General features: G+C 39.2%; 1 protein-coding gene across 1 annotated transcript in view; it reads left to right on the forward strand.

Annotated features, from left to right (window-relative positions):
- The window catches only part of Acvr1c (activin A receptor type 1C), an 87520-nt gene that overhangs the window by 38811 nt on the left and 28455 nt on the right, over nucleotides 1-20254 (forward strand). The window lies entirely within an intron of this gene.

Here is a 20254-nt window from a genome sequence, read left to right on the forward strand (position 1 = left end):
AGAGCAGCCAATGGGACATCCCTCTTCATCCCCTGCACCTTTTGTATCTTGTCACTGATGAAAACCAACAATAAATATAAAACCTTACTTTAGGATGCCTCTGGCTCTCGGGTAAACCAGGGAAGGACACGTCCATGGCATTACAAGTCATCACCAAGTCCAGGAAGGCTATGTATAGGATAGAGGGAGGCTGTGCGATATAAACCAACATTGCAGACGGCTTTAGGGCATGAAATGGGCTGATAGCTTGTCAGGTTGAAGCGTGTGAAGTAATACTTAGAATGGTGTTTTCTGAAGAATGAACTAGGCACCACAGCGGTACTCAAAAGGATTTAGAGAATTTTTCGGTGGCTATTAAAGTGGTAAACATGATATTGAACTTCAAAAAAGCAGTTGTAGGTCTGTACTGAAAACTCACAATTAATTTTGTTACTGTGTACAACTCGCTTACCTTGATCAAAAATTCTAAACACTTTCGCTTTTTTGTTTTTCTTCAAGATGTCCTATTTCATGCTACTATATCTTTACCACTTAGGTGTTTGTTGTCCTGCTTTTGTTTTTTGAGACAGGGTTTCTCTGTGTATCCCTGACTGTCCTGAAACTCAATTTGTAAACCAGACTGGCCTCGAATTCACAGTGCTGGGATTAAAGGCATCCACCGCCACTGCCTTTTCAGTTCAAACATTTAGGGTTATGTTTAACTTCAATTTGTGAAAAATGGCACAGCACACAATGGCGAGATAAAGGTATAAATTTATTTTATTTTAGTTTTTTTTCCATGTGGGTAAGAAGTTGTTTCAATGCTCAACATCAGTTGTTAAAAACTCTGGCCTTGGGGCTGGGGAGATGGCTTGCTGTTTAAAAGCATTGACTGTTCTTCCCAAAGACTCTCTATAACCCTCTATAACTCCAGTTCGAAGGGATCTTCTGCCTGGTTCTGGCTTCAGTGGGCACTGAAAGTACCTGGTATATACAGATATACATGTAGCATCTCTACACATAAAATAAATAAAAAGAAATATTTAAAAAATAAAGAGCCCTGGTATTTCCATGTAGAGTTATTTTGATACTTTATTTGAAAATAAGGCAGATCTATGTGTGTCTGTATATCTGCATATCTATTTAAAAGGATATATTTATAGATGCTTTGTGCTATGTAGTTTTTCTATGCCTTAAGCAAGTATTGAACTGTCTTGAATACTACAGGTGTTTAATAAATATTGAAATTAGGAGGTGTGATCCTTCTAGCTCATTTTTTAAAAATCTTATCTAAGTAATATAAGTCATTTTCATCTTTGTTTAAATTTAGTCAGTTTACTTCTCCAAAACACACACTGAGATTTTGATTAACTGAGTTGAATATATAGAATAAGCTGGAGATAATAGTCATGGTAATAATATTGATCCATGAACATAGTATGTTTTTCCATTCATTTCATCCTCTCGTTACTCTCGGTCATGTTTGTACTTATCCGGAAACACAGCCTAGGCATAACATATTTCATTGAGTTTACTAACCGTCTTAATGTGGTTGTGTATGGCATTCTTAGTATCTCAGTTTGTAAATGTTCATTTCTCCTATGTGAAAAAGCTGATTTTGTTAATTGAGCTCACATGAAGATAATGTATTAGTTTCAGTATATTTATTTATTTTGAAATGTTCTTTGGACTGTGCCATTATTTGTGAACATAATCATCTTAAAAGTTTTTGTTCTGATTGGGCTCATTTTGTTTCTTCTTGTTGTATTTTGCACACCTGCGGACCTCTAATGTGCTGGTGACTGGAGCCAGTGGAAGCAAAGACTCTTGCTGTCCCAGGGAAAGTGCTTGGTCCCTTATTGCTTTTTATTTATTTTATTTATTTGTTTTTGTTTTTGTTTGGAGACAGAGCTTGCTTAGTACTATGTAGCCCAGGCTGCTCTCAAATTCATGGCTATCTTCTTGTCTCCAGTTTTCTAAGTGCACAAGGATTTACAGAACTATGTCCACCATCCCTGACCATCAGTCCTTTCACTATCAATTATTATGTTAACCATAGGTAACAGGTGCCTAGTATTAATGGGAAGAGTTTTCTTTTATTTTTAATTTGGTGAAATTTGTTTTTAATCCTAAGTGGATAGTCATTTTTCAAACATTTTATGGCTTTGTTAAGATTATCTTATGACAATGATTGCATTAACTAGATTCTAATCATTATACTTAGGAAGGGAAATATGTGTTTTGTAGCCATTAACTAATATGTTTACAAGAAAGGCTATGTATGTCATTGAATTAAAATATCTTTATTAAAACTAAGAACTTATATCATTTAATGACATGGTATGGTAAGTGGGCACTAAATTGAAAAGTGCTACATATAGGATATATGGTCTCCTTGTGTGGAGTTGTTCTTGAGCAGGGCTAAGAATGGTTCTTAACTATGTGTGGGGACAATGACTACTTGGAGAAAGGCTTGAAATTTACCTAAGCACAGACCATGACAACAACTACGCCATTGTTGACCAAGGTTTCTGTCCCACCTGGTCCTGCAGTTATTCTTCTGTTGACTGAGGTTTTGTCCTGCTCAGTTCCTGCAGTTGTTCAGTCCTAAAGAAATCACACAGAGATCCACATTAATTATAAACTGGTTGGTCTAGTAGCTCAGGCTTCTTATTAACTCTTATAGCTTATTAACTATTATCCCATAATTCTTTTCTGTGTTAGCCACATGGTTTGGTACCTTTTTTCAGCAAGGCAGTCACATCTTGCTTGTTCTGTGTCTGGATTCCTCTGTGTCTGGGTGACGACCGCAGACTGACTGTTTCCTCTTCCCAGAATTCTCCTGTTCTCGTTGCCCTGCCTCTACTTCCTGCCTTGTTACCCCACCTCTACTTCCTGCCTGGTTACTGGTCAATCAGCATTTTATTAAAATACAATTGACAGGGTCCAGACCATTGTCCCACAGCACACCATTTTCATATCATCAGAAAGGGGGGTCAGTGACCCTGCTCTGTCTAATATGGACCTGTCAGTTTCAAATGTGATCATGTACATAATGAAATATAGATGGGCACTCTGAAAAGTAGTGAGATATTTCTATGGTACTTGACAGTGAACTTTGTGCAAAGTAAGGAGTTAATCAGAAACAGTTATGTAGATATGGAACTTCCTTTTAGGATTCTAAAAGGACCCCATATTCTCTGCTTTTCATCCATCAATCTCCTGGCCATTTGTGGAGTTGATGAAGGACCAAGTCTCTGCCTGCTTCAGGTGGCCCTCCTCTGTTCTTAGATCGTGTAGTAGCTGGTCTCTTGATTGCTTTCTTTGTGAAAAAATTTCTACCGTGAATAAAGCTTGTGCTTCCTCCACCCCATTTGTTCCCAGCTGTGACCCTAGTAAAGCACAGCTGGACGACGACTGGCCCTTACTCTTTCTTCCCTCCCGTAAATGCTTAAAAATGTTTGAGGCTGATTTCTAACAGCTTAGTGGCTTTCATACGGGTTCCTATTGTGACACAGAAAGAAACTCATTTTGTATAATTTATTTCACCTCACATGGACACAGAACAAGAATTTTACAAAACATATCTTTAAAATGTGTAAGGTACTTCAATCGTTGCTATTTCTTTTGTAAAAAAAAAAGCACTGGTTGGATCCCGCTGAGGCTTAGTCATAGTTTAAGAAACACTATTTTAACTGATATTTAAAGGGTAGAATTTGTAAATGGATCAAGGGCATTTATTATTTTAATTCACTAGTATAAAAACTATTCAAAATGTTAGCTACTATTTTAATTTCACACATTTTCCTTTTAAATGGCTTAAAATTGATTAGATTTAAGACAAATTAATTCACATTACTGAGACAGAAATTTAATTTAGATTATATTTAAATTGAATCATTTTCTCTTAAAATGTACCTTCTGGTTTAATTTTACACTTGGGTATACTTTAAGGAGTTAGTAGCTTTATTTGATGGAAGTAAGCTTATATTTTGGTAGAAATACAACATTAGAAAGTTTTCTCTCTTCCCTGAAGGTTTTTAAAACAGATATGGTTGTAATCACTGAAAAAAATAGATAATTGTCCAAGTTCAATATGAGCATATTTGTAAGCCCCCCCCCTAAAGTTTGGGAAGTAAAATCATTTCAAAGAATAGTTATTTATTTGACTAGTACTTAAATTTGTATCTTTACAAACAGCAAACATGTTAGTCCCACAAAACAAATGTGGTATCATGTTTGAATTTCATTTATATTGTGCAAATTAATGAAACAAGAGAAACATGTTTTCTAGTTCACTCTAATCTCTTCTTCCTACTTGTTCTTAGTACCTGCCTTTCTCTGGAGCCGGGCTTCTCATTTTGGCCCTGTGTCCTTTGACCTAGTCTTTCTTACAGTACTGAGATTTGACTGTTGTTCATTCTCTACTTCCTCTAAAGTGAAGATATTTTTGTTGGAATATTTCATTTTTAGAAGTAGTATTCCTAGCCCTTCAAGGATATTTCTCTTTCAAAAGGAATATACTGATTTGCATGTTAGGTAGGATATGCTGGGGGAAACATCTGTATATAACCAACATCTGTATAGAGCCAACATCTGTATAGAGCCAATATCTGTAAAGAGCAAACATCTATATAGATTCAACATTTGCACAGAGCAAACATCTGTATAGAGCCTATATATATATATATATATATATATATATATATATATATATAGAGAGAGAGAGAGAGAGAGAGAGCCAATATATGTATACAGCAAACATCTATATAGAACCAACATCTGTATAGAACCAACATCTATATAGAACAAACAAATAATAAGTACATTTTTTTATACTCTAGAGTATATTTGTCCTAACAGTGGCTTCTGTGAGTCCCATAGTCCATTCACTTCAATGTTTCTCACATTTTCCATAAACAAATGTTACTGCAAAAACACAGCTTTCACCTCAAAGTGAATAAGGAGTAGTTTATTCTGAAGTCAAATTTGAGTGACTATGGCCCACAAACACAGCTTTAAGATATCCCAAATTTCATTTTCCAACATGGAAAAAGTTTCATAAAGTTGTTTTTAGTAATTAAACAAAGAAAAGTCATAAATCAAGAAACCTCTCAAATACAGTGGGGAAAACATTTTAAGTAGGGGGTTAGTGTGCAGTGGAGAAATCTCAGCATCTCTGTTGTAGGTTTTGGATGCTGTGTGGTAGCATTTCTGGTTCTTTGCTTGGAGGGGAAAACTTTCCAAAGGGTTGGGTTTTTGTTTATTTGTTTTATCTGTTTATCAGGATGTTCAGTTCATCCTTCTTTGCTGGTTACAGATGTAGTTAGATCCCACACCAAGTTGGGTAAAGACTGGCTTGAAAGACAGTCCAAGGTAAACTGGTTTTAGACTCTGGAGCTGCAACTTTCCAAACTTCTTTATGTCATTGATTTTCCAGGAATTCTCCTTCACTTTTGGTATAAACTGGATTTTATAAACTCCTCCCCACTCCATTTTTTTTTTCTAATTTGTGACCTTTAACCATTTTAATGTCTTCAGCTTCCGTGGGTTGAATTCTGCTGTTTTGGGTTTTGCTGCCATCCTTCCTGGCTTAAGGCCTTGTTATCGATTTTTGAATGTGAGTTTGTTTTGGGGATCCTTATGTGGAGAAGTGTTGGAAACCTCTAATTTGATTCCCCAGAGAAGACCGACATTAATTTTTGTCAAATATCTGGGGCTGCAGTCCACCCAAATCCATTCCATATTTTGGGTAAACATAGAGACTTCTAAGCCTGCTTTTCCTTCCCTTCCCTTTCCTTCCTCCTCCCCTTTCCCTTCTTCTCCCCCTTCCTTTCTTCCAGTTCTCCTTTTCCTTACCCTTTCCCCCTTCTTTCTCTTTCCCCCTCCATCCCTTCCCTTTCTTTCTGCTCTACTGAAAGCCATGGTGGAGACAGCAGTCTGTACACCCTGTCTTCCTCTGTTGGATGCTTTCGTTTGTTTTGTTTTTGAGGCAGTGTCATACACAGCTGCCTGCTTTACATGGGCCTCTCTCATCTGATGTCTCATTGTTTCACGACCACGTTTTGTCCCTGTCTTTGCGTTCTAAGCACCTGGCCACCAACGACCTGGCAAATACTACAGTACCCAAACGCAGTCTGGGTTTTTACTGTGATTTTGGCTGCTGAGCAATTCATTTATTTTTTCCCCTACCCTAATCATAGAACAGAAAGAAAATCACTTCTATTTTATTTAGCATTTCCATGTATACTGTACCAGGAAGGGTGTCTGTGGCCATCTAAAGTGGAACTTGGCAAAAATGGCAACTCTAGGGCAGCTTATTTTTGAAATGATACTGGCATACATATCTATCCATCTGGAAGAAAACAGGGTTGTATCACACAGTCACACCATACACAAAAATAAATTACAGCTTGATTAAATATCTAATTGTGACATATAGAACAATCTAAATGTCAGAGGCAAATTTAGAAAAAAAAAAGATTGTGTGACTTTATAGTATGGAAACTGTTCCTAAATCAGATAGGAAACTCAGATCTATAAAAGGAAAAGGCAAATATAATTGAGTACATGAAAACTAAAATAAAAATGAATGAGAAAAGAACATAAATAAAACTAAAATATAAATTAAATATTGGGTACAACTATTTGTAGCATACATGACTGAGAAAAAACGACATATTTAGAAGATACAGTGTGTGTGTGTGTGTGTGTGTGTGTGTGTGTGTGTAACTGACTGACTAGGGAAAAGGAGGGAGAGAGAACAGTTCTAATGAAAAACCAAGTAAAGAGCAGGGGAAAGAACTAGCATTTTTTACAGCAGAGAGGCAGAGAAATTCCAGAGTGATCAAGTATTGAAATGGTGTTCAACCCCACTAATAGCTGAAGAGACACACATTAATGTGGTCACAGGCAATTTTCCACCCATTAGATTAGTCAGGGATGTTTTCAACTAAGAAATGAGATAATAATGTCTTCGTGATGAAAGAGTGTGCTGACAAAAATGACAAGAACTGGGATGTAATATGGGTGCGTGGTTTCTGAGGAGAGGGACTAAGTGACGTCACTGCCCCGTGAGCACTGTTACCAGTGAGGACATTCTCACTCACCCTTCTCATGGTTGTGCCTCTTCTTTCCTGACTCACGTGGATCTGCCTTTGTTCATGAAGCGAATGCTGTGCTTTGTTATTAGAGTGTTTGGTTTCAAGAGCATAAATGTCAAGAAGCTTAGCTTGCCAAGTTAAGTAAGCCAATAGAAGCTGAGTGTGTTCAAATGAAATAGCCAGTCTCTTTCTTTATTGTAAGAGTAAACCAATCGTATACTCTCACCTCCGTCTGACCCCAGGCAAGACCTTTAGCTTAGTCCCACACAGGGCAGAAAACAGAAATACTAACATTTCTGACAGCCTGTGAGCAAGGGCTGGCTATGTGGCAGTCTTCAGGACCTGCTTACTATGCCAGAGTGACATAGATAAAAGCTTCCTTACAGCCGGGTGGTGGTGGTGCACACCTTTAATCCCAGCACTTGGGAGGCAGAGGCAGGTGAATCTCTGTGAGTTCGAGACCAGCCTGGTCTATAAGAGCTAGTTCCAGGACAGGCTCCAAAACCGCAGAGAAACCCTGTCTCGAAAAAAACAAACAAACAAACAAAAAAGCTTCCTTACATTTCAAAAAACATCAGTCATGCCAACTGTGCCCCTGGAAAGGAATATACATACATGAGGTCAGGACGAAGACATTTTCATGATCAGTTCTGGAGGAGACAGAGAAGCACATGATCAGGACCTAGTGCAGAATAACCAAGATGGGAATGTAAGAAAGAACGAGCAGGAATGGGGTGCTGCAGAGAGGGATGGTTCGGCAGTTAAGAGATCTTCTGCTCTCGCAGAGAACTGGGGTTCAGTTCTCAGCACCCGTGTAGTGACTCAAAACTATAACTCCAGTTCCAGATGATTTTACATCCTCTTTTGACCCTCATGAGCACTAGGTAGCAAGTGGCACAATACATACTTGTTAAGATTGTGCTGGCCTTCCCTGTCAGTACTATGTCCCTTTAAGAGACAAGCTCTGCTCACTCCCAGTCTCTCCCTTCCAGCTGAGGCAAGCTGCTCTCTTCCCTTTCTCTCTCCCCACTATTCTTCTGAAGAGACAGTTCTCTGTCTCCCTCCTCCTGCTTCCTCTCTCTCTTCTTCTCTTCTTCTTCTTCTTCTTCTTCTTCTTCTTCTTCTTCTTCTTCTTCTTCTTCTTCTTCTTCTTCTTCTTCTTCTTCTTCTTCTTCTTCTTCTTCTTCTTCTTTTTCTCTCTCTCTCTCTCTCTCTGTCTCTTTCTTTCTTTCTTTCTTTCTCTATTCCTACCTGTATACTCCCATTTAATAAAACTTCACACTCAATCACTGTCTGCATGGTGTATTCTGTTACTTGTAAGAAAATATTTGTATACATTAAAACTTACATAAATCTTAAAAGCATAGAAGCCAGTATAAAGGAACACACCTGTAAGGAATTACCAGGAAGAAATTATACACTCAGTGCTCTCCTTCAGTTAAGAAAACAAAAGGTAAGCTGGGTGGTGGTGGCACGTGCCTTTAATTCCAATACTCAGGAGGCAGAGGCAGGTGGATCTCTATGAGTTCAAGGTCAACCTGGTCTACAGAGCAAGTTTTGGGACAGGAGACTAAGCTACAGAAAAACACTGTCTCAAAATACAAAAGCAAACAAACCAAAACCCCAAAACCAAAACAAACAATGGTAAATTTGAAAATTGTCATAAGCTGCACCATGTTGGGATGGCATATGTCAGGAGCCACCTTTTTGGGATGACTTCTGCTGCCATCCTGACTGGGTGGGCTCATAGGGGCGTGAGGATTAGAAATGTTAGGTAGGAAATACAGAGATAAGAAAGAATCACTGAGACGTAGGAGAGTATCGGGAGGGCAATCAGAGACTATTGAATGCTGAATTCTTTAATTCTGAGTTCTGAGTTCACCTGTGTTTACTTTTCCATACACTTTTATACCCCAATACCAAAAGAGGGAAGAAGGCAAGAGACTGCATTAACGTGATGCAAAGGCCAACTAGAACAGTTACTTGCTTCAATACTTTGAGATATCAAGCCATTGATTCACGAGAAAAGCATTCTGTTGTTTAGGCAGTGAACCCACCCTAGACCAGGTTTCCTGAAGGCAGCCACTCCCTAGGTCAAACCTCCTATTTCAAAAGAAGGAGCAAAAGTATGCTTGAATTCTTTGACCTTTGGCCAGGATGAAGTGGATCTACCTGTGTGGGCCATCTTAAAGTAAAAAAGACCAAGTAACCACATCCTAGGTTAGGGTGTGTAGCCACAGTTGTTGTCAACAACTTTGAGCAAGCTAAAACTCTCTGACCTTCATTCAGACAAGGTGGCATAGGTTCATATTTTTGGGACTCCACAGAAAATATTCATAGAGAATAAGGAACCAAAAAATAGTGATCTAGTAGATGTGAGCAGTAACAGAACAAAAAGCTGAATAACAATATACAAGTGAAATAAAAAACTGAAGGAATAGCTGTAGCAACTGAAGAGAAATTATAAACCTGAAGTCCAGGCCAAAAAGAATTGTTTTCTGTGAATTGTGCAGGGAATAAATGATGGAAAATGTGAAGAGAAGTGACAAAGACAACTAGTAAAAGGATTAGCATGAGGTCTTGCAAAAATGGCATAAACGAGCAGAGAGAATAACAAAACAAAACAAAATGTCTACACAGCTAGTAGCTCAGAACTGATGAAAGACACGAGTCCACAAGTCTCAGCACTTCAATAAGTATCACCAAGACAAGTGGGAAGAAAGACCTGACATATTGTATAACTGTTGGACACCAAGACAAAGGGAAAACTTTAAGTTTGGCAAAGAAGAAAAGATAAACTAAACTCAGAGAAGATGTAGCCAAGATGTACTTTGGCCTCTTGATAGTGAAGAGGAAAGAGAGAGGGACTTGAATTACGCCACCAGTATTCTGAGAAAAAGACCAGCAACACAGTCTCTATATTCAGAAAAATGACCTTTAAAGCATGGGTTAAGGGATCAGAAAGTTTGACAGCAATGGACATAGAAGGAGTTTGTCATAAGAGAATCCTGACCCAGGACATTCTACAGGACTCACTGTAGTATAGAAAGAGCAAGACGACAGCTCTGACATACATGTAGGAAAGAAAGATGAGAGGTATGTAATTGATTATCGTTGCTATTGATCATCAAAAGAAGTAATGCCAGTGGGTTCTTAAGAATAATATAAATGCATCATTATGCGTAAAGGAAGCATGCTATGTATGTCAGAATGATGCTTTCAGTTAGTTTGCTGAAGAATTTGTTAGACCTACACAGTATAAAGCTACTAGTAAGCATTACTCAAATATGTTTTCATATGATTGCTGCCACCTCCCCACACATATAAAAGAATAATATTCTTTATATGTGAAAATGAAAAATAGAATATGAAAGACCACGTGGCAGATGTCAAGGTAAGAAAGAAAGTAACAGGCGACAATGACAATGGAAACAAACAGGTAAGTCAGTATTTCAAAAGCAAACAATTAAAGGTAAATAAGTATTCTAGTTACAATAAAAGATTACCAAATTAGAGAAAATATAATTCAATTAAATCTTTAAAATATTTATTTGTGGGGCTGGTAAGATGTGTGAAAGGGTGCTTGCTGCCGAAGTTTACTGACCTGAGTTGATATTCCTAGAACCCCCATAAAGGTAGAAGGAGAGCTGATTCCAGAAAAATTGCCTCTGACATGGTGGCATGTGCCTGCTCCAGCCTCCACCATCAAACACATGAACAATAATTAAAAAGTAAAATGCAAACAATAGCAAACAAATAAAAATTTTTATTAAAATTTATTTATTTGTGTGTGTGTGTGTGTGTGCATGTGTGTGGTATGTGTGTGTGCCCATCCTTGTACCACAACACTCTGGAGGTAAGAGGACATCTTGTAGGAATCTGGCCCAACTTAGTAAATAAAATTTTCACATGTATTTATTTATGTGTATGCGCATATGCATGTGTGTTGGTGAATATGTACTACAGTGTGTATGTGGCGGTCAAGGATCATTTTTGGGAGTCTCTTCCTCCATCATGTGAATTCCAGGGTTGGAACTCACTGCATCAGATGTTCCAAGTGACTTAATTGAGCCATCTCTCTACCTCCTAACCAAAAAAAAAAAAAAAAAAAAAAAAGACATTTATAAAAATACTTATAAGAAACATTAAAATTAGTCTAATGGGAAAGCCATATACATTAAACATAGGTAATAAATTACCTTTGATAATAGCAGACAGAATCAACTTTAATGCAAAACAGTTGCTAGAGTTAAACATGGTCTGGTCAAAGGGTGTAGCTCTGTGGAAGAGCATGCACTTTGCACACACACACATGCACATGTGTAAAAGGATACACTTGAGAACATGATTTCTCTCTCCCTGTCTCTCTTTCCCTATTTCTCGTTCTCTGTCTCATGTATGTGTGCATAAATATACTAGCAAGCATAAGGAAAAGCAAGATAGGTCCACAATCTCAGAGGGAGATTTCAACTAAATTACCACGGAATAATCAATCAACTAATATAACTTTACTCAATTAATTAATATTAATTAATACACCCTGGCAACACTCAGATAATTTTCTTTTCTTTTTTTTTTTTTTTTTTTTTTTGGTTTTTCGAGACAGGGTTTCTCTGTGGCTTTGGAGCCTGTCCTGGAACTAGCTCTGTAGACCAGGCTGGTCTCGAACTCCCAGAGATCCGCCTGCCTCTGCCTCCCAAGTGCTGGGATTAAAGGCGTGCGCCACCACCGAAAATTGTCCAGTGATAGTAAAGAACTCGAGTCAGCAGTTTTAAGACATTCCTTTAAAGAAAGCTTCAACGCCCTAGAGGATCCACCCCAAAATCCTGCCACGCTTCCAAGACCAATCAGCTCCTGCCTAGACTCCTCAAGGCTCAGACACATAAGATATGTAGGACATATCCCATAACTCAGACACATAGGACATATCCCATAACTCACACTATGCTTGTTTTAAGAGCCTAATCTGAGGGTGATGGTATCGGGATATGGGACCTTCTGTGGAGTCCTCAGGCGTGGATCAATGTCCTTATAAAAGACGTGTAAGGTAGCTTCTTTGGCCATATGAAATCAAAAGTCGGTGCCTGCATGGGCCACAACACAGGCTGTCACCAAACATAGGATCTACTAACACCTTGGCTTCGGACTTTCTAGCTACCTGAACTATGAGAAATAACTTATGTTGTTTGTAAGCTACCTAAATCAACAGGTTAGTATAGTATATTTGAGTTTAATATAGTTGAATTGTTCAGTTTAATGCAATTTTATTTATCTTCCTTTCCCCCTTAATATTAAATAAAATCTTTTCCAATGGGAACACATGTCCTCTCTTCTTTAGTGGGTAGCCTGCATTTTGGTGTCTAAGAGGAATAATTTCTGGTGACTCTCATTGATGACATCAGGGCACACCTAGAGAAACTGCTAAGCTACGAAGCAGTATCAAAATCCATAAAAATTTATGTAGCACAGAGCAAGGAAGCTTTGGCTAGAGGAGCATTTATAGGGTTAATCACGAGTGGAACTGCTGGTTGGAGCATTACACTAATTACAGCTCTTCATATGGAAATAGACTATTCAACAACAACCTTCAAGCTTCACAATCTTTGTTTCTATTCTGCTGCCAAAATGTACAGGGCAGTAGAAGGGTAAGTGGAGCCGTAATTTCCCATTTTCCCCTTCTAGATGGCAACACTTTACTTTCAAACAACTATTATATATTTTCACTAATTTATATAGTCATTTTAAATAAAAAAAATCAGGCACAGCATTAAAAGGCGGGTTCTATTAACTTCTGCACAATGCTTCTTTTTTCTTCTGTTCTCAATTGTGCGAAGAGAAAAAGGAAAAGTCATTTATTTGTATTGGTTGGTGTGCAATGCTCACTCATAAGGGACACGAATAAATAAGACTTTCCATCAAATGAATGGCTTTCATCTGAAGAAAGAGAAACTGCCCCAAGGATCAAATTTATCAAATACCAATAATTTGAAAATATACTATGATTTCTGAAAATAAATGACTCCAATAAAGAGTGTATTCACTGTGAAAATTGAGTCTTATTTTCTTCATTTCTTTTAAAGCATCCGTCATTGTCTTTTGGTTTTGGCTTTGGGTTCGAGACACAAATTCATTGCTATAGTCGTCATGAGGTGACACACGCATGCAGAAAAGCTCTCTTGGCCCCTTGTAGGATTGCTCCTCCATCACAGAAACAAATCCATTCACCGCTCTCCTGACAGATGCAGTGCACACCTGACAGGCCCCGGACAGGATTCCCTACCCCTCCCTGTGCCACCTCATCCCGGAAAGCCCAAGGTGCCATATTTTTAAACCAAACCTTTTTTTGTAAGTTCAATTAACTTGAACATTCAAAGAAATCAAACTTGTGATTTGAAAGTTTAATAGACAAAGCATTCCTAGTCTCCAGAAACAAGTATACTGGTTTTAAGTAGTAAATTCTCTTCAAATAAGGATGTAATGGGAGATTGAACAAAATTTATAGCCAATTTTAAATTGAGCATTTTATATTATGTAAGGCTCTGTACGTGTAAGCACCTATAGGGCTCACTCAGATCTATTTTGATGGCTATGCTGAGACCTTGGATGAGGTCAAATGTGCTTACCCATCTTTTCCAAGCAAGCAAGCTGCTTTGTAGAAACATTAGGCCTTATACCACTAAAGACTTTGGGACAAAGATGTGTGACTTTTCTCACATCGTCAGTATCTTAAGTACTTTTCGCTGAGCAAGGCTTTCTGATGTGAGTGAGGGAAACTTTCATTTTTCCCATAGAAAGGATTTCTTTTAGTGGATTAAAGCCTAGACTACATTTTAAATAACTGGCCTCTAATTTTCTGATAAACATGCACCATTGAGATATGTATTTTGATGGTAGACATAAGGGATCATTGCCCTTTGCTGGCTGAAATTAAGAAAAGGAAATTGTGGGACCCACTTGGGTTTTCTTCTAATGCTTCATATTTTTAATAATTCAAGCTTTCTGTGTGTTATGTGTGTATCTATACGAGTGTATGGCATATGTGAGTGGGTACCCCCTAGCAGCCAGAAGAGGATATTGGATTCCCTGAAGCTGGAGACCTAGGTGTTGTGAGCTGTGCATCTACTTCACCCCTGCACCTCCTCATGCAGGGCTGGTTCTCTGGAATAGCAAGAAGTACTTTGAGTTAACTGAGCCATCTCCCTTCCCCTCTTTCAACATTCCAGGTTAACCTCACACTCTTGAAGGGTTTGTTGTTTGCTTTTGTTTTTCATTGCTGTTAGATCAATAATTATATTCTTCAGTCCAATGTTCCTACTTTTTAAAAAATAAACATAAAAAGCCTTTGTAATTTTAAATTCAAATGCTAATGGTAAAAAGTTTGCTGTCTTGTGGTCCTCTCTACATGCTCCTCAAAAGACAGAGGCAATTAGATAAGGCTTTCCAGGAAGTGTTTGTACATGTGACGCCACCTTCCTGCTAAAAAAGTCACGTAATTTGGCCAGATGACAACAGTGAATACAAAGGGCTTTTTCTATAAAGGGCACTGAGCAATGAAACGTGTGTCAATAACACGCAGTTCCAACTCAAAGGCTGAAATAGTTACTGTTAGTCTTGTTGTAGCTTCTTTTTTTTTTTAATTCTTTGCTCTGCCATCCAGTTCCCAAACAAATACGTAGATACTTAATCTAACCTGTGAATGCCCAACCTTAGCTTGCCTTGCTTCTAGCCAGCTTTTCTTAATTTTTTCTGACTACCTTGCCTCTGGGCTTTTGCCTTTCTCTATTGTATACACCTCTCTTTCCTTCTTACTCCATGGCTTGCTGTGTAGCTGGGTGGCTGGCCCCTGGAGTCCTCCTCCTCTTCTCCTAGATCTCTCTCTCCCAAATTTTTCTTATTCTTTCTGCCTGCCAGTCCTGTCTATCCTTCTCCTGCCTAGCTGTTGGCCGTTCAGCTCTTCACTAGGCCAACCAGGTGTTTTAGGCAGGCCCACAACACAACTTCACAGAGTTAAACACATGCAGCATAAAAGAATGCAGCACATCTTTGCATCATTAAACAAATTTTCTACCGCATAAACCAACGTAACACATCTTCAACTAATATTCCACAGCCTCTCGTCCCTGGCCAGGCTTGGTAGAATGTCTAGATTCATGGTTCAGTAAACAAAGGGCCTTTTGATCACATTGCTTTTTCAACACAACTAGCAGTGTGCGCAGAATTAAGAACATTTGCTACTGTATATAGTGAAACATTATGGAGGGATCTGGCTAAATGAGCTGGTGCCTGGCTTACTCCTCCTGGATCTTGCCGTGGTCATGATGTGAAGAAGTAGTGGGCTATAACAAGGAGGAGATGGAGAGTGAAAATGTGGTATCTATCTGCCTACAATCAAAGAGTACATGGTCCCAGTGAGGTCAGACGGAGGAGCCCCATACTGTGAACTAGGCACCCAGGTCCTTCCACTCCACATTCCAGCCCAAATGTAGCTACACATAATGAAAGGAACCTTTAATAAGGGCTGATTAACCAGGGTTCCTTTAAGGGTATTCAGGGCTCTTTTAATTTTCTGTAACTACTTGTTATCATAATGTTTGGCAAGGAAGCACAAACCTTGAGAAGTTTTGTAAAAAAAATTGCCCTTTGTGGAAGCTCTCTGGTTTGCTCTTGTTTGTCCGCTGAATTAGTTTTAAAAGAGATGGTTAGCTAATACGTACCTCCACTGTCTCCCTAGTCTCACAGCATTTCTCTATATTGCTTCATTGTATATCTTCATTTCAGTCAGGCAAATTCCATTTCAAGGTGGGAGAGAAATGAGTTTCTAATAAATCGAATGTAGATTTGGACTTAAGGTTTTCAATGTAATAGTCATATGGATTTATTGAAATACTTGATTAAATACATTTAACATACTAACTTAACTATAATTCCACTTCACCCTATCTCTTGCAGCAGTATTTGTAGTAAGAGGCTGCTAGTGTGTTCCTGGCTCCCCAGACTCCCAAAATAACACACAGAAACCGTATTAATTAAATCACTGCTTGGCCAATTACTTAAGTGTATTGCTAGCTAGCTCTTACATCTAGAATTAACCCATCTCCATTATTTTATATTTTACCATGAGGCTTGTGGGTTACCAGCAAGGTTTCACCATGTCCGTCTCTGATGGTGGTTCCATGGCTTCTCCTTGACTCTGCCTCCTTTCTTCCAGCATTCAGTTTAGTTTTTTCCACCTAGCTCTACTCTACCCTATCACTGGCTCAAGACAGTTTCTTTATTAACCAATAGTATTCACAGCATACAGAGGGGAATCCTACATCAAATATTCACTAACCAACCAATACACACCAAGAAAATGTAAGTTTATTAAACTGGAGGCCATGTTGAGCTGATGAACATCAATAACTTTTTCTCTCTTTGATAAAGAATAAGAGATTAATGGGGGATGAGACAGCATGGGACTATGTCCTTGTTGTCACCCTCCCCCCTTTTTTTTCTTCCCAAAGCAAGAAATGGGAAGTGGTGGGGAGGTAGTAGACTTGGAGAACAGTCCCGGGAGAGGATGACAAATCTGAACTCTCTGTGCACAGGGTGCTGGTGACTGTCACCACCAATTCCAACAAGGCATTGAGGAAAAGTTATAAAATTCAAAAGTTAAATTTTTTCCTTCCTTCCCTCCCTCCCTCCCTCTCTCCCTCCCTCCCTCCCTCCTTCCCTCCCTCCCTCCCTCCCTCCTTCCCTCCCTCCCTCCTTCCTTCCCTCCCTCCCTCCTTCCTTCCCTCCCTCCCTTTCTCTCTCCCTTCTTCCCTCGGCTTTCCCTTCCATTTTCCTCTCTCTTCACTCTATTAAGGCATCCAGCACTCCAAATCTATGAGTTCTGCCTCCACAGAGTCAGTTAACTGCATACTGAAAGTATTTAGGAAAAAATGTGTTTATATACCCCGCTATGGACGGTTCCTTTATCATGATTCCTTATACCATGTGACCATGACATAGCATTTACATTGTATTAGTTTTTGGAAGTAATCTAGAGATAAATTATAGCATGTGGAGGAGTGGTGTGTGGGTTATGTAAAGGTGCTATTCCATTTTATATAAGGGACTTGAGTGTGAATTTTAAATGAGTCCCCAGGAGTACATAAAGGACAGTCATATTTATCTTCCCAGATCTCTGTGGAGATAGATGTTCGTGAGCTGGATTCTCATACAGCTGGGCTAGTACCTTTGTCTTTCCCATTCTCTTTCATTTAATTGCCTTGGGAAGGAAATGCTTTGAATTAGCCATGCAGCACTTCCCAGACCTCAGCAGAGAGCTGTCGCATGGCCTCTGATGCAGCTACCCTTCTCATGGTCATTTTACCCCCACAGGCACCACAGAAACCACTCTCACTAGAAATTGTCAACAACTGAGTTCTCCTGTGTTTAAGAACACAGGACTTGCTCCAAAAGTGGTATTTGTATCAAGGCTATCTTTTATTAATATGCTTTCCTAGTTAGCTGCTATTGTCTTCTATCCCAACTCATTGGCTGTAGGCACACTTTTTCTTTATTTCTTTCCTATTAGGATTACCAGGAACATTTGACTTAAGGCAAGGTTTTATGAATTGTTCAGTGTTTAAGGAGTCCTTGCTGGATGGTGCAGCTAGCTTGTTTGCAGCTGAGCAATCTCTTTTTGCCCCTTACCAACTTGTATCAGTAGATCTGCTCACAAGGGGGAGAAACATTGACCATCTATGGTAAACATCCCTCAGAGCGGTTGCTGGCACTATGGCAGGTGACCCTAATTTCAGGTTTGTTGATCTTTTGTCTCTATTAGTTGCCATAGTGATGAGTTGAGCTCTGCTTAGTAGAGCTTTACCAAAATGAAGACAAGCAATAGCTTTTTAAGGCCAGTGTTTATGTTGGTGGCTTTTGATAGGAGATATCAACGTTAAATATTGTTATATGAATGCCTGCAATGATAGAATTGAAGTTAGGAGATGTTAGCATGTGAAAACGCATATTTAAAAAAAAGACCTAATTCAGAAGATGAATACACTCGGCAGCTTTTGAGAACACCTAGGATCCTTTATGAGGATACAGAGAAATAGAATGATGTTGTAGAAGGGATGGCAATGTTCTTTAGCAATGGCAGACTTTAAAAGTCACAAGGACTTGGGTAAGGATTTCTGAAGCCAAGCTGTCAGAGAACACTTTTAGCACCCATCGAAGAATGCTACAGGCCGAGCTCTCCGTCTATCTGTGCAACCCCTAAGATACCAGAGGAGTCTGGAAATAATGCAGGAGGTATGTGGTGGCCAGTTAAAGCTTACTGTGCAAGCAGAAGAGCTTGGCCTATGCTTCAGAACCCTTTACACATTGATAGCTGACTGGCAGCTGCTGGAACTGTGAAGAAACACCTAGGAAGACACTGGAGGGAAGCTGGATAATTTTTCTCTCGAAACTAATTATTTTCAATGGTTTCTGGTATATTTTTTTGCTATCTCATGAGTGAAATGCAAGTATCATCAATGCACTAAGCTCTCCAGTTATGACAATAAAAAGGAAGACATTTGAGCATAACTCCCAAAGCCCATTGTCAGCCGTGTGTTTGGACTCTAAATTACAGGCGCTATGCCCTCAGTGGATGGTCGCTGGATCTTCCCTAGCCAGGATGGAGCCTTCTCTGTGTGTAGGCTGCAGTTATCCCAAGGTTTAGCTTAAGAGGGAGGCAACCTATAACCAAGAAGAACTGCTCTTTCGCCAGAAGTTTAGGACCGTCTTCTTGATATTTGAGACTCAAATCTCCTAAATTCTGTTGCAACAATCTGTCAAATGTATCCCAAGGCTTATTAAAAACAAAAAAATGGAGAGGCTGTTCAGTGGTTAAGAATATATACTGTTTTTGTAGAGGATCTGGGTTCAGATCCGTGCACCCACAGTCAGTCTATAACCCCAGTTCAGGTGTTCCTACAAACATCCTTTTCTGATCTCCACAGGCACCTGAATACTTATGTTGCACAAACAGGCGCGCGTGCGCACACACACATACATAAATTAAAAGTTTTAAAAAGCAAAACAAACACTAGAGATCAGCACTGCTGGAGAGAAGACATGAGTATAAAATTCAAGAGGCAATCTTTAGTGAGCCAAAAGGAAGCAAACAGCACACAGGTTTCAAGGGGCACGGGGGAGTTAACTGCTTAACAACAGAAAGTGTTTGTCTTCATAAACTTTCTGTGTGTTACTGTCTTTGGAAATGTTAAAGAAAAATCTGAAGTGCAAGACGAACTTTCTATTAAAAAGATGGCTATAAAGAATATCTTTTTTCCTATTTGTATCTGCATGGAAGCTTGTTCAAATGTGTGTGTGTGTGTGTGTGTGTGTGTGTGTGTGTGAAGGCCAGAGGTTGGTATCAGGTATCTAATTTGGTTGATCTCCACTTTATATATTAAGGCAGGGTCTCTCACTGCATCTAGACCTTGGTCATTTGGCTGGTTCGTTAAGCAGTCTGATCTGAGGAAGATCCTGTCTCTGTCCCTTGATGCTGGGGATACAGGGAGGCAGGTCCCTATGCTCTCTCAGTTTCTACATGGACTCTGGGGATGGGAGCTCTGTTCCTTACACTTGTGCAGAGAGTACTTGACCTGCTAAGCCATCTTCCCTGGCCTGATTATGTCTGTCTAGTATCTGGTTTCAGTGATCACACTGATGATTTTGAGAGAGAGGCCTTTTATTTACCAGGGATAAAACTAGTCAAACATTCAGGGACCCTGACAGTTGGTTATATCTTCCTTACTGAGGACTGACTATGTATCAGGCACTGTTGTTAAGCACTGGGAATTCAGCTAGGAATACTGCAGGCAGCTTTCTCCTTTTCCTCAGAGACAATCAGGTCAGATAATAGATGAAGGAGCAAATGACCTGATAGCCATGTGGTGATAGTAGCCCCAACAGGAACATAAGAAGGTTCCAGAGAGTGAGTGGAGACTGGGAAGAAATTCTTTTCAAATCTTTAAAACTTTACTTTTATTTTTTTTTTTAAATTTTGAGATGATTAAATTATGTCACCAAGGCTGGCCTTGAGTTTGTCCTTCTGTGTCTGGGAGTGCATGTTTGTTGTTCTGGGCCCAGCGTCATGAAAGTGCTTTTTGGTAGGGTTGTCAGCTGAGCCCATTGCCTTCTACCAGGATTGT

Source organism: Chionomys nivalis, chromosome 22, assembly GCF_950005125.1.
Source record: "Chionomys nivalis chromosome 22, mChiNiv1.1, whole genome shotgun sequence".
Lineage (NCBI taxonomy): Eukaryota > Metazoa > Chordata > Mammalia > Rodentia > Cricetidae > Chionomys > Chionomys nivalis.